The sequence below is a fragment of the Mus caroli genome, unplaced genomic scaffold (assembly GCF_978045245.1).
Source record: "Mus caroli unplaced genomic scaffold, Mus_caroli_1 scaffold_1, whole genome shotgun sequence".
NCBI lineage: Eukaryota > Metazoa > Chordata > Mammalia > Rodentia > Muridae > Mus > Mus caroli.
The window spans coordinates 49,760,857-49,776,962 of record NW_028227256.1 but is presented as its reverse complement, the minus strand read 5'-3'; the positions used below and the strand labels follow the sequence as shown (position 1 = coordinate 49,776,962).

At 40.9% G+C, this 16,106-nt stretch overlaps 1 protein-coding gene across 3 annotated transcripts in view; it reads left to right on the top strand.

Annotated features, from left to right (window-relative positions):
* The first annotated feature begins 560 nt into the window (after positions 1-560).
* The window catches only part of Akap19 (A-kinase anchoring protein 19), a 44,330-nt gene continuing 28,784 nt past the window's right edge, over positions 561-16,106 (top strand). The window contains exons 1-2 of one of the 3 annotated variants that reach the window (XM_021169043.3): positions 561-615; positions 9,528-9,651. The gene's annotated coding sequence lies outside the window, so the exon portion shown is untranslated. Of the gene's footprint in view, positions 616-9,432; positions 9,652-16,106 lie in introns of those variants that run through there. The other 2 variants (XM_021169060.3, XM_021169048.3) reach the window with 2 other exon arrangements.

Here is a 16,106-nt window from a genome sequence, read left to right as displayed (position 1 = left end):
AAATAGAGCATGTCAAACCTGTGGTTGTTCCAAGAAGAGATAGGATGACCATAAACACTTCTATCAAAAGGAAACTCCCCTTATATATTGCAAAATTCAGATGGACTACAAGTGTTGCTCAAAGTTCATGTAAATGAAACGAAGGTTGTTTTCTTCTGTGAATCAAAAGACATCTTAAAAGAGAATTTATCTCCATTCCATTATTCCATTCTAGTCCCTGGGCAACATTTATATTCATCCTGAGAACAGGGTAACGTAGAGCTTTCAGATTTTCATAAAGTACTCCAGGACCTAGACGGCAAAGCTTTTCATCTTTTTGTCTAGGAGACAGCCTAACACAATCCAGCTTTCATGGCACTGTCATTCTTGTCAAGTTTTTTCCAGTGCCTTTTAATAAAATGGGAGCAGAAATAATAATTGGGAAATGGCCTGTGTGCTATCATAATACTGCTCACTGGGTGAAAAGTGCATTTGTGAGCAAATCTGAAACTGCCTAGCAACTGTCTCCAGGCAAAGGGGGCTGGGACCCAGCTGCCACTGTCTTTCAGGAGCCAGCAGCCTGTTTTCATACACTGACAGAATATCTGTTTGGATAGCTGGGATTCCAGTGTTAAGGTACAGTTCTCAGCAACAATGAATTCTAAATATTTTGTTTTTTATTGACACCTTTAACCTGTATGACTAAATTCTATCTATCTCTGTATAAATATACAGATTTTTGAAATATAATGAATTATATTTCATAATAAGGTGAGGTTGTAATATTTTTTAAAACCCTGGTAATTCCTTTTCAACTTAAACTCTCACTTTCTAAGTGGTCCAGAACTCTACCCCCATTCCCACATACCTCTATGAGCATAGGGTGTGATGTTGAACATGCCTCAGGAACTTTTTAGACACCTCCCAAAGAACCTAATTCCTCTCCTGGTGGTGACCTGCACTTACTCCTCATCCTTGCTTCAGAACAGAGCTAAGTTGACAGCAGTGATACAGAAGTTTCTAGAGAAAGAGAGGATCATGTAAGGAGTATGTTAATTTTTCTTTGGGGAGTAGAGTACTTTAAACATATAGAGGAATGTAGTCAATACTGCAGCTTCCAACTGGTTGAGTTCTTGGTGATCTTGAGCAGTCAGCCTCTCTAGTACTTTAAAAATAGGTTTTATTCTTTGAGAATTTCATACATCTCTTCAATGTGTTTTTAATCATATCAACACCTTGACCCCTTTCAACTCTTCTGAGAATCTCCCCCACCATATCTTCTTCCAAACCTTTATCATATTCATTCATTCTCTCTCTCTCTCTCTCTCTCTCTCTCTCTCTCTCTCTCTCTCTCTCTCTCTCTCTCTCTCTCTCTCTCTTTCTCTCTCCAACCCAGTTCGAATAGTTCCAGCATGTCTGCATGCACATGGGTATGGGGGCATGTAATAGAACACGGATTACCTACCAGGGGCCACATACCTGAATAGAATCCTGCATCCGAAGCTGTTATTAATCACCAAGAGCTACTCAGCTAGTGGTAGAGCATAATGACCTCCACTCATTCTGGAGTTTTGACTGGCTCCATTTAATGCAGGTCTTGAGCCACACTCATTTATTAAGCTATAATCCATGTGATCTTGCTCTCCTACATTTGAGTATATGACACATAAGTCTTCTACTCCAAACCCTTGCTATAACCCTTCAATTATGTCTTCCACCACTCCTATTTCAGACTTCTGTTGTGATATCCATAACTACAGAGTCTACTCTTTATAGCTCCTCCTGACTGGCTCCTAGATTTTCTCTCCATTCATACCTTTAAAAATCTTTACTAAACTATATTATCTTAGCTTGTACACAGCAAACAATTAGGTTTGTTTTATGATGGGAGCATAAATTGTGTCATGTGCATAATTCTGAAAACCACATCTTCCTGTGCTCTACTGGATAAAACTGAGTTATATGGCTGAGTCCAGATACAAAGAGATGATATGCTTATTTCTTAGGGAGAAATTTCAAACTACTCTGTCCATTGGGTAGGACTTAGAATCTACTCTAGACATGAGGTTCCCTGCCTGTGTAAATGCTAAAACAACATGTCTGCAGGTAGATCCTCCACCTGCAGAGAAACGTATAAAAGGGAGACTTCCTTGCCATTTCCAAGGCTCACTTAAGATCCACAAATGAGGTAAAAGAGAAATTTTTCTTAAGATATATACTTCTTAGAACATATATAGCCCCTCATTTTTAACTCTAACAAAGTTAGCCAACAGAAAGGGATATAGCCTTCCCTAGCAATGGAAGCAGGCATTTTTCTATCCCAATTTCTTGTGATTTGTTTCCAATAGAGAAGAACTAGAGAGAGATGCAGGAAATTTCTAGAAAGCACCCTTGCAGTTCTTTCTCACTCTAAGCTATGGAGTTAGTCTCAAGAAAGAAAGGGAGAGGAACTAAGGGAAGATAGACTTCTGGTAGTTGAAATTACTGGATGGCTTTTAATTCTTTACAACACAAAGATTTAACAAAGCAGAGTGGAAGAAAAGAAATGTAGGTTGGAAGAACAGGAGGGAAGGGGACAAGGAATATCAACACACTGGAATAAAACGTGACATTCTGAGATATAATTGAAAGGGCTAGGGAGGTCTGTAGAACCTGGACGCCATAGGGGAAGGTTATTTAGAACAAGTGTGGAAAAGATGACGTATAGACCAGAGCCTAGAAAGCTGATTTGGGGTGCGAAGGTAATTACTTCTCTGGTGCTGGGACAAGATATATGACAAATGCAACTTACAGAAGGGTTTAACTTGGTTTACAGTTTGAATGTCCAGTCCATTGTGGCAGGAAGGGCACAGTGCTGGAGCACAAGGCAGCTGCCCACATTGCATCTGCACTCAAGAAGGAGAGAGCTATGAGCTATGAACTATGAACTATAAACTCTGGAGAACTGTCTAGTCAGTCCAGGACCCTGGTCACCAGGATAGTGGTGTCCATATTTCAGGTGAATCTTCCCGCTTGTATTAACTCAGTCTAGAAATTCCCTCATAGATAAGCCTAGAGCAGTGGATCTCAACCTGTGGGTCATGACCCCTTTTAGAAAACCCTAACTCCAAACTATTTACTTTATGATTCATAGCCATAGCAAAATTATAGTTATAACATGGCAACAAAAATAATTTGATGGTTGGGGGTCACTGTATTAAAAGTTGAGAACTATTGACCTAGAAGTTTGTCTTATAGAATCTATAAGACTTCTGCAAGAATCTACAATGTAGTTGATGTTTAGATCCTATCAAAATTGACAATATTAGTCATCACAAGTCCACCCCTTATAAACCTAGATTCCACCTTGTGTTTCATAGACTCATGATACAAAACCCATCTGATCCAACTTCAAAACTCTTCACTGTATTCAAGACTTACAGTGTTTAAAAGCCCCAAATCTCTTCTGAGAGTCAAGGCTACTATGCATGCCTGTATGTCCATTAAAACTAAGTAAACACAAGTTACATAGATCCAACCTAAAATGACACAGAAAACGAACGCATCCACATTCCAAAAGGGAAGAGTAGAGCTCAGCAGGGAAAGATTGGACCAAAGTAAGATCAGAACCCAACAGAGCAGATATCAAGTCCCATGCTTTCACATGTAGCACTTGGGCTTATTATGGGGATCATCATGGCTTCAACAGCCTTGGGTTGTCCTACCCAAAGGTAAATAGAGGAAAACAAATATTTTTTCTGTACTTACAAAAGTAAATAATAATAGGAAAAAATTAAGGATCATCAGAAAAAAAAACTAAAATGTTACAAAAGGAAATCAAGCAGTAGGTTCTCAGATAAATGAAATAAAATATGAATTATTTCTAAAGTAAGTAAATATAAAATGATTGTAATTTTAATTTGAATGCAGTTTGAGAGGGATTGGATAACGGTTTTTTTTTGTTGTTGTTGTTGCTTAAGTTTATGCAGAATAGTTCACTTGAGAGGAGACAGAATCCACGGCACTTCATCACACTGAAGCATGCCATGACCTCCTTATTGGCTTTGATTTGGGCTTAGAAAAAAAATCAAAGAAAAGAATGAAGAACTCAGAAATAGATTCCAGTGCATGTGGGTATTTGATATATAACAAACGTGCTATCTTAGTAAAAGGACATTGTAGGTTATTTTTTAAATGTTCCTGATCTAGTAGTTTAATAATTTCGAGAGAATATATATTACAATTATTCCAGGCTGATTAAAGAAAAGGAAAAATAGTCTGTGTGTGTATACACAAAGATTCTTCAACTTGAATAAGCAAGATGGCACATGGAAGATATTAAGGGGAAGGAATACAGTAATAATTTTAAACTCTCTATTGCCAAGGGTGAAATCAAAATCAAAAAAAATCAAAAGAAAAATGAATGTGTTAAAAAGAAAAAGCCTTGACTTTAAAGGGGAAATTATAGACAAGGAAACTGTCTGGAACACAGGATAGTATACAAAGCTCTTACAGTGAATGAACCAGACATAACCAAACACAAAGAAAGGGCAGGTAGGGTCTGAAGAAAAAGCATATAACTGTGAGTGTGCATGCAACTTTGCTAGGAAGGAAGAACAGGCGAGAATCCAGCAGCCGCCTTTCCATTCCATTCCCTTTCCATTAGAAAGAGCGAAGAGGGAAGTGCCGTGCTAAAGAGACTTGGGGAGAAGGGTCCTTTCAAGCATGCAGAAATGTTTCAGCCTTTTAAACCTGTAATCGAGGCTGAAGTAACAGATTGTTGATTAGGCCGAGACTGGTGAGAGTCTCAGGGGGCCAGTGCCCCTCAGTGTGTGAGGGCACACATCTATCATGTATCAGACAGCCACTAAAAGGATCTTGCAATGATCTCCACTACATTCATGACCAGGGAGGAAAAGCAATGAGGCTTTAGAATTTCTGCTTTACTCATGAGTGAAACTGGGCTGATGCTATTCTCATCTTTCCTTAAGCAGAACAGTATCTCGCTTCCCATTTAGGAGCTGTACGTTAAGTTACACTAGGTTAAGGTTCATCGGTACTGAACACAGGTCAAACTGAGTCCTCACGGGCATCTCAGAAGAGCTTTTTGGAGGTTTTCTTGGTTAAGTTGCTGGGCACATGGAAACTATTTTTTCTAGAGACATTTTAACAAAAGTGTTTCTTCGGAAAAGGAAGTCCATTTACAACAATAAATATATATTTGATAGTTATATCAAATATATATTTGATATATATATCTAGATAGTTAGACTTTATTTTTTATATCCCACTTTCTCTGAAAATTAAGAAAGAGAGAGAGAGAGAAAGAACAAAAGAACGAGAAATTGAAGTCACTTATGTTCTCATACTTTCACCCAATCTGTACCCCTAGGTGATGTGTTTATAAAAAGATAAGGAGAAGAAGGGGATATGGTCTATGGGGGTATATGGTGAAGTATCAGGGAAGGGGATGTCTCAGTAGGCCTGTGCCGAGGCATCCCTTTCCCTGAGAGACCACACAATGGTATAATGTAGAATAAAGTTTATTCAGGACATGGGGAGAGGAGTTAAGGGGGTAGTAGAGGCAGAGAAAGGCAGGGGGGGGTGGTAGAGGTCAGCTATGTGCACTTGAAGAGAGGGGGAAGGGACTAGGAAGTTAAGGGGAAAGGATAGAGCAAGGGAGCAAGAAAGGGACAAGAGAGAGAGGAGGGGGCATGAGCCCCTTTTATAGTGGGTCAGGCCTACCTGGCTGCTGCCAGATAACTGTGGGGTGGAGTTTAGAGAGAATGCTAACATTGCCCCATTTTGGTTTAATTAAAAAAGAAAAAAATTAGAAAAGGTGATGGTAGAACGGGAATAGAGTGGTCGTGATATCTGACTGCTTCATGCTAACATTGGGGCAACTTGTCTCTAGGGAAACTAGAAGAATGGGTATGGGAGGTGTTTGTCCACTCTTGGAAGAGTTGGCTGTTTCCTTTCTGTCTAGAGTCTATGGGGCCATCTGAGGATAGGTCAGAAGTCACAGTCCCAGTAGAAGCATCTGTGTCTGAGAGGAGATTGGAGCATCTGAAGTTTGTTTTTCTGGAGCTGTCCTAGATGTCGTAAGCACCTGGACTTGACAAGATGCTATCTGGGTGGAGTCTGTTGGGTCCATGAGAGGCAGATCTGAGTGGGTTTCCTGGAGCTTGTAAGTTTACAAAAGCAATAGCAACATGCGTTAACAACATGAACTGTCTTTAAGATGAGCCTTTTGTGGAGCAGAAGGAACAAGAACTTCTGATTAAAAAGTTGGATTGTATAGTGGAATGTCTTATTAGAATTAAGCAAATTTATAAGAACTCAAATAATGTTAGGACAGTGGCATTGCAAGAAGAGGAAATATGAAGCATTTAATTGATGGAAACCAAGTTTAGGTAAGGATTGCATCGGTGAAAGCTTTTTCTAGCTGTCAAGCTACAGTACCTTAGCTGTCAATGTAGTCAGAAGTCTGAGAAGAGTAAACAATAATCTATCAGTTACATACCAGTTATATATTATTTAAAAAATGACAGAGTCCACTAGCCAACAGATCCCTGTGGTCTCCACGGGAACTTGGGCAGAGTCAGTCTAGCCTTCAAGCACAGAAGACACGGGGCTTTTTCTCTGTGGAATGGATACGCGTGACATGAGAAATGGCTTTCCTTGATTGAGCTAAGTCATTTGGCTCAGGGTATCTGGTTTTGTCCACTGCATATTTCAGTAATTGTCATATCACAATCCAGGCAGTATCTTGTAGCTGTGTTCACATCTTCTGAGACTTCATGAGGTCTGTTAAAGGCTTTGGGAATTCTGTCTGTCATAAACTTATATTTAGCAGACTTCTGACGGGACTGAGGGCCATATCGATTGATTATAACTGAATAGAATTTAATGGCAGTAATAAAAATCATCATCAATCAAGACAGGATAGGAATGAACATTGTAAGTAACTTTGACGTGCTGTGTAGGTAGAGAAAAGCACATTTTTGCATTAGCAAAGAAACATTTGGCTAGGACTAGAATAAGAAAGCTGGCAGCAGTGGCATAAGATGGTGGTGACAGAAAATGAGTTTGTCCAGGCAGGTTCAGGCCTGTGACACAAACTAGGCATGCAGGCTGTGAGAATAGGCCAGGGGTGTGGGAGCATGAACAGGTAAATGGTTGGGCATAGGGAATCTCTTCCCATTTACCAGACCACTGGCAGTACATATGAAGATCTCTTAAAGTAATTGGATCTAGTGTGCCATTAAGTAGCCATTTGGAGTCATTGTCTAACGGATCCTGAGTCCAGACCTTATTGCAGAAGTGTACTAGTTTTGATGCCCTCCAGTCGGGTGTTACTTCAGAGATTTGACATTTCCCAGGAGACATCCCAGTGGGTGCCTGGGGATAAGTTCGAAGACAATTTGGTATCCATTGGGTGATGGGGATATTACTGAACTATTCGTACCAGCATCCCGAGAAGAGTTTAGTAACAGGCTATGAGTGTACAGTGAAGCTAAATGTTCAGGTCATCATGTGAATATCTAGACGCTCAGATATCTCAGAACCGCCAAAAAGCAGTATAACCTAGATCTAGAAATTCTGGAACGACTGCAAGAGCAAGAGGGATTATGAAACACTTTCAAGAAAGGAAGTCACCCAGGGGTCTGGACGGGGCATTGAAATGTGTTTGTTTGAGGTTTGTTTTGTTTTTTTTTGCGGTCTATGTGAAACGTGGAACTGAGTGGTTGGTGTGGGCCTGTCTGACTTTGTAACCCACATGGTAGAGGCTAGCTCAATGTGGACCACGCTGGAGGCAGCAGCTCCCATGGTAGAGGTCTATGAGTCCCACCACGGCCAGTGGGTGGCAGTGGTTCTGCACAGTGGGGCCTCGGTGTGGGCAGCGCCATGCTGCAGGCCCCGAGGCAGAGGTCCCGCAGGTCCTCACTAGTGTGGGGCAGTGACTGCCACAATGGTGTGTTTCCTTTGATTGGGCAAGGGGTGGGACCTCCTACTAGCATTCGGAACTGGAGGCCCAGTCTGTTGGAGTCCACAGTGGGCCCAGAAAAGGCAGCACCCAAAGTAGCGTCTTGTATCCCAGAGATTTGAATGCCATTCACTGCTAGCACTCGCTTCATATGTGAGAGAAACAATTTGACTGTCTTAATAGATTGGGGAAATCATTTTAAAGATGAGTTACTCATGTATAGGTATATACACACACACACACACACATATATATATATATATATATATATATATATATATATATATATAAAAACTCATCTTTATACTCACACATATATATGTGTATATATATATATATATGTGTGTGTGTATGTATATGTATATATATATATATATATATATATATATTCCTTGAAATGGAAAATAAGAAGCTTCCTTAATTTAATTTAATTTAAAATTGAAAAAAACAGGCTGGAGGGATAGTTCAGTGAGTAGGAGTGCAATTGTGAGGACCTGGGTTCAAATCTTGAGACGGCCCCCAGCATGGTTGCATGAATGCCTGAAATCCCAGTGCTGTGGAGAGCAGAGACGGGGGTTGCTGTAGCTCACTGACCTCCAACCTAGCTTCAGGTTTCCTGATTGACCTTGTTTCAAGGAACTAAGGAAGAGTGTGATAGAGCAGAACACCTGATGTCCTTCTTTCCTGTACACACACCTGTACACTTACAACACGCACACACACACACACACACACACACACACACACACAAAGAGTCTGGGGGATGGCTCAGCTGGTGCTTACTGAGCATGCACAAGGCCCTGGGCTCCATTTCCCTGATGTGCATAGTGTCCAAAGTAGTGACTGTCTATTATCCAAGCACTTTGGAGGTAGAGGAAAGAGGATCCAAAGTTCAAGGCCAGCCTCAGTTGTGTAACTGAGAGTCTGAGTCCAGCCTGGGATATGTGAGACTCTGCTTTAAAAATTATACTAAAACAGAAACAATCTCCTTAAACTCAGGAAGAAGAATGTCCCTATTGCTACTTTTGTTCAGTTTCAGCCAACAAGAAGAAAAAACCAAAAAAAAAAAAAAAAAAAAAAAAAAAGAAGACAACAGATACCATGTCAGATAAACTGTACAATATCTTAAGGCCTTACAGAGTAGCTGAGGTGGACTGTATGTGGAGGACTGTCTCTCTAAGAACCAGAAACATTCTAGTCATGGAGCCGAAGATCAGAACCTGACTGGCTCACTCTCAGTGAGGACAGAGCAACTAATGAATGCTTGCCATGATCTATATAGCTCAGGGGAAAGTATGGGGCTTGAACACTGGGGGACAGAAAGCTAGCTTCTGATGAGGTTAGTAGAAAAACTAAGTTGGATATATTTTCCTTTCTGTCCTTCCCCTTTGAGAGTGTGTAGGCATATGGAATGTGGTTGGCTACTTCCTCTGTGAGGTAATACCCATTGCCTCTAGGGGCCACAGTTAACATGACTCCACCTAGCAACACTAGTGAGACCCAGCTTGTCCGAGCCAAGATACAACATACTTGCTGGATGCCCTAAGAAGAGGACAATTTTTTTTTTCTTCTTCTGTTTCAGGGCTGTTATCACACAAGGCTCTGAGGAAAAATATTAATAATGTTAAAGTTTTGCAGTCCATTTTGAAATGAACAAGGCTTTCATGACACATCTTGTCTTTGAAGATGAGAATACAAGAAGACAGGTAATCACAAAAGCAAGTCTTTGTCTTAGTTAAGGTTACTGTAATAACAAAACAAGGTAGCACAGACTAATGTTTATAATAAAAAGATTTCTCTCTGCTCTGGAGGAGTCAGATATGGGTGGTAGCATGATCAGGCTCTAGTGGGAACACTTTTTGATTCATAGATTGCTATTTTCTTGGTGTTTCCTGCAAAAGTGGGTAAAGAAAGGGGTGAACAAACTTCCTAGTGTCCTTTATAAAGATACTGTCTTAGCTCTGTTTCCTATGCTATGATAAAATAACCATGACAAAACTCAATGGTGGAAGGGTTTATTTAGCTCACAGACACAGGTTACAGTCCATCATGGTGTGGAAGCATGCCATGGTAGAAGAGATTGTAGCAGCTGGCCACATTCCACTTACAGTTGGAAGAGAGTGATGAATGCATACATATATACTTAGCTTGTGTCATCCCCCCCCCAATAATAATACAGTCCAGGATCTCTAAGGAATGATCCTGCCCACAGTGGACAGGTCTTCCCACCTCAATTAATGTAGTTAAGACAGCCCCTAACAGATATTCTCAGAGGCTAATTTTAATCTAAATAATCCTTCTCAGGTCCTGCCTCTTAGATCTAGTTAACAATACCCACCATCACAATCTAGCCCTATCACTTCAAACACAGCACCTTTTTTTTTTTTCCCCAAGGGTCTCTCTGTGTACTACTGGCTGTACTGGAACTCACTCTGTAGACCAGGCTGACCTTGATCCAGAGATTCATATGCCTCTGCCTCCCAAGTGCTGAGAGTAAAGGCATATGACACCATTACCCAGCTAAACACATCACTTTTTTTTATTGGATATTTTCTTCATTTACATTTCAAATGTTATTCCCTTTCCAGGTCTTCCCTCTGGAAATCCCATATCCAATACCCCCTCCCCCTGCCTCTCGACCACCCACCCACTCCTTGTCCTGGCCTTCCCCTACATCGGGACATTGAACCACCTCAGGACCAAGGGCCTCCACTCCCATTGATGCTAGATAAGGCCATCCTCTGCTACACATGAGGCTGGTCCCTCCATGTGTACTCTTTGGTTGGTGGTTTAGTCCCTGGGAACTCTGGGGTGTCTGGTTGGCTGATATTGTTCCTTCTATGGGGTTACAAACCCCTTGAGCTCCTTAAGTCCATTCTCTAACTTCTTCATTGGGGACCCTGTGCTCAATCCAGTGGTTGCCTGTGAGCATCTGCCTTTATATTTGTCAGGCTCTGGCAAAGCCTCTCAGGAGACAGCCATATCAGGCTCCTGTCAGCAAGCACTTCCTGGCATCCACAATAGAGTCTGGGTTTGGCAACTGTATATGGGATGGATCCCCAGGTGGGGCAGTCTCTGGATGGCCTTTCCTTCAGTCTCTGATCCACACTTTGTCTTCATATCTCCTCCTGTGAGTATTTTGTTCCCCCTTCTAAGAAGCACTTGATGCATTCACACTTTGATATTCCTTCTTCTTGAGCTTCATATGGTCTGTGAATTGTATCTTGGGTATTCCAAACTTTTGGCTAATATCCACTTATCAGTGAGTAAACACATCACTTTTAACCCACAACCTTTTACCTCTTGTCCCCATGGGCTTATGGCCATTTTATACTATAAATATATACTCATTACAACTTAAAAGTTCCCATATCCCAGTGTGGTAGTTTGAATAGCTTCATGTATTTTAATCCTTGGCCATATGGAGTGGCACTATTAGGAGGTGTGGCTATGTTGGAGTACTTCAATATGTAGATGGGCTTTTAGGTCTTCTATGGTCAAGTTCTGTCCAGTGTGGAATGAGAGTCTCCTCCTGGATGCCTTCAGATTAAGATGTATAACTCTCAGCTCCTTCTCCAGCACTAAGTCTGCCTGCATGACGATAATGGGCTGAACCTCTGAAGCTATAAGCCAGCCCCAATGAAATGTTTTCCTTTGTAAAAGTTGCTTGGTTGTGGTGTCCCTTCACAGCAAAAAAACTCAAACTAAGATACCCAACTTTATTCTCATAGTCATTAAGAGAACTTTAAAAATCCAAAGTTTCTTAACTATAAACTCCTATAAACAAAAACAAAAACAAGTTACAAGCTTCCAACATATAACGGCATAGAATAAACATTCTTATTCCAAAAGCAAAGACTCGGAGCATAAGAAGAATAAAAATACCAAAGCAGAACTGAATTCCAACAGGGCAAGCATAAAAGCCTATAGCTCTTTCTTTATACAGCATATTATAGCTCTGGAGCTTGTGATGGTATCATCAATGTGATTCCAAAAGGATTTGGAAGCCCTATTCCTCCACCCGTGCTACTTACAGCACACACAGCTTCTCTCTTAGGTCCACTCTACTCCACACTTGCAGCTCTCCTTGGCAGACCACTTAGGTGTCCTCGTCAATAGCATATCAGGGCCTCTCTTCACGGTTTGCAACTCTGCCACACGGTGCCTGGCCTCAGCGGATCCCCAGGATCTTCTCAATTTTGCATCTTCCATACCTTCAAAACCAGCATCATGTGACAACCTTGCCAATTTCTGCTGCCAGCTTCAAGTCAGTCCAGCTCCTTAGTCGGCAGCTATCTAAGCTTCTATGTTCTCACCAAGAACACACTTTCCTGTTGCCCCAGTGTCAAGTACTAGGTTTCTCTAAAATCTCCTTAGCAGTTATAGACGTTTGCAGATTTTTCTGTTTCTGCACCTTCCCTCTCTGAAATTTTACTTTTCCCATACACCTTTCCTTCACCAAACAAATTAGCTCATCATCTTTAAATTTAACTTCACGTAAGTTTTTAGGACATGAACAGAATAAAGACAGGTTCCTTAACAAAATGTCACACGGTCGGCCCCAGCCAAGTTCATGACAAGAGAGTCCTTGGTTCTCTCTTTGAAACCTTATGAGCCAGACCTTCACTGTCCTTCACTTCATTCTATACACTGTTGTCTTCCAGGTTGCCACTAGAACATCTTATTAAGCCCTGTTTACAATACTCAGTGTTTTTTGTTTTTTGTTTTTTGTTTTTTTTATCCCAAAGTTCAAAATTCTTATACATTACACTCACAAAACAGTTGCAAAGGCCTAAAAGTCACAGGGTCAGTTTTATCACAACAGCAAACCCACTTCTCACTACCAGCTTCCTTCTGTCTCAGCTTTTTTTCCTGTTTCTTGGATAGAAGACACAATGGAAACCAACTCATGAGAGAAAGGGTTTATTTAGCGCATGATTGGAGGTTATATTCCGCCATAGTATATAAGTTATGTATGGTAGGAGCTCTAAGTACCTAGTCACATTACATATGCAGCCAGGAAAGAGTAATGAATGCACATATGCATGCTCAGCTTACTTTCTCTATTCATCCAATCCAGAATCCCATGCCTAGGGAATGGTCCCGTCCGTGGTTGATAGGTCTTCCCACCTCAAGATAATAAAGACAATCTTTTGCAGACATTCTTAGAGACTAACCTTAATCTAGACAATCCTTCGTAGATATTCCCATAGCTCTGTTAACAATACTAACCATCATAACTGTGAATTCTGTTATGGAGGGATTTTTTGTGACCTAATTTACCCTACAAATTCCTCATCTCCAAGTGTCCTACAGTGTAGGCTAATTTCAATGTATGAGCTTTAGGGTGGATACAACTGTTTTGGGCCATTCAGTCCTACAAAGCTGAATCCTAGCTATTTATTAGGATCATACTTGATTACTTTTTCTCCACCAATTATGCACTGCCAAGAGCTTTGGAACTGGACTGTTTTCCACAGTTTGGTTTGTTTGTTTGTTTGTTTGTTTGATTGATTGATTGATTGATTGATTGATACCAGTACTGTTTCCACTAGTTTCTGCTCCTTTGCTCTCCCTTCCCTGTCTGCTATCAGCTAGAATGTATAAATGTGAAGACTGCTTCACTTAAATTTTCTCTTAAAGAGAAAACATAATTAGTATTGACTGTAGAACAGATGCATGTGTATTTTATGAAAGAGAAAACTGGTTACTCTGTCTTATGTGGCTGTAGGGTGATACAGTTGGGATGGAGATGATGGAGATGTCTAGTGAACCTTATCATTAGAGTCAGGGCTTTCTGATTGCTTTACTTAAATTAGACTTCTTGTAGCCAATCTCAATTCAGAGATCAGGCTGGTTGGGAATCTATTAGGTTGATAAGAAACTAAATTGAATTTCTTGTTCATAAAAACTGGGTGGCCCCACATCAGATGGAGGTGAAATTTGGCCATAACTAGATTCTCTTTGGAATTGAGTCAGCCATTCCCTAGAGAAAGGATTTTAATCAAAATATGCATCCTTATCAATAACTCTCCTTAATTTGGAGGCTAGTCCCTAGATTGAGGAGGTGATTTATTTCAAGCCTGAAAAGGTTTAGGGGGTTCTTAGAACTTTAAGGTATCAAGGGAACTTTCAGGGAACAAGACAAGAGGAGGGGCGAAGCACTATGTTCCCTTGTTTAGCACACAAATCACACATGTGTCACCTAATACAGCTACTGTTCCAATGAGAATGCTGCAAAATTTCAAATAAAATGCAAAAGGATAAAACAGTGAGGGATTTATACTGCCTAAGAGATTTTACAGAATGTCGGGAAACCCAGATAATGAGACCACAAGGTAAGTGCAGCAGCAGTGGGTAGCTACCTACCTCTTAAGAAGGACCCTTGGGTCCCTTCTTAACATGACCCTGGGCTCTCAGAGAACTTCAAAACTTGCCTATCTAGTTGCTTTGCAAAGAAAAATATCTTTATTTTATTCTGATTAAATATAATTAATGTTTATTGTAACAAGCTTTTACAATTTTTGATTAGTGTGTGGTATATGTATATATGTTCACTATGCACATGGGAGGCTAGAGTTCACAACTGGGTGTCTTTCTTTGGCATTCTCTACCTTACTTTTTGAGACAGAGCCTTTCATTTGAATTTGGATCTTATAGTCTTGCAAGACTAGCTGGCCAGGAAGCCCCCAGAGATCCCAGGGATCTGGGTCTGGGATTACAGGTACGAATGACCACCTTAGGCTTTTTAGATTGGTACTTAGGATCAAAACTCAGATCCTCACATCCATACAGTGAGTCCTTCCCTGACTGATTCCCTGACCCCAGCCCTAGCGTAAAAAAGTGTTTAAAGTTCTGAAAATGTACAGCTTTCTATTACATTTTCACATCCTTTTGCCTTGGCTACCTTGGTTAACTCAAGGAACAGACATACAGGATTCCTTCATCTTTTGTGTGTGCGTGCGTGCCTGCTTCTTTTTTCTTGAAGTATGGAAACTCAAACCCAACAAGAAGTAGTCCTATTAAGCATAGGAATCTTAGAAGACTGAGGCAAAACTAGCCTCAGACTGGTGAGTTATAAAGGGAATTAACTTGTGAGGACAAGCATAGCATGCCCATATACTTTCTCCCAGACCAATGCGTTTCAGTTAGGATTTCTGCAGCGTGACTGGTTTGTGCCACACTCCACACTCATGCACAGCACTGTCCTAATAATTGCAAATCCATCCATCCAAGAACGCTTTATTCCATTGTTTTGTAATTTAAGATCTTCCTTGGCGTCTGTTATCAGTCATAACAAATCACCTAGCCTGGTGCTTATGGGCTCCGTGCTTTGTAACTTAGACTCATTTTCTTCCCACTTAAATGTTCCTGCTCCTGGCCATTCCCTGCTTTTAGCGTAGGCTATATACACTTAATCCCTTTTTCAACAACTGAGACATTTGTTTCTTGGTCTGATGAAAGCTTTTCCACTTCTCAGCGGAAACACTTATGATTGTGTCTTATCCCTTAGACATTTGATGAGTTTCCTTATAGCTATTTGCTACTCATCTCATAAGTGTCCCGTACCGTAGAGGCTGCACATCAGTGCTGCTGATGGAATTCACATAGAAGGCCATGAGCTAGAGCCTTGCTCAGGAATACAGACGCAACAGAAAAAAAAACCAAAAAAAAAAACCAAAAAACAAAAAAGGACTGAGTACTTTCTGTTCTGTTCTGCTTTGTTTTGTTGAGACAGGGCTTCAATATGTAGCCAAGGTTGGACTCACTCCTAATCCTCCACCCTCTTCCTCCCAAGTCCTGGGTTGTAGGGTTGTGCCACTGCACCAGGCTTAGAAGGCTTTATTGAATTGTTCAAACCATGTGGTCTGCCACTAGGGATTCAAAAGCGTTGATAGCAGCCCATCTTCTTTTCAAGTCCTGGTAAACCAACTCAGCAGCAGGGGATATTGTCCACATGGGCTGAAGGACTAGGAGCTAGATGGGAAAGATTGTTACTTAGAACCAAGGCCAGATTTAGCAGGCCAGTGAGCCTTTGGAAAGCAATATGAAATGCATTGGCTTTGGAGTCAGGCCTGGGTTCAAATTTAAGTCCAAGCGTACATCAGTAGTTGCCTTGTATTTCCCATTGCCTTCTATTTAAAACAGGAACCATCGCCGC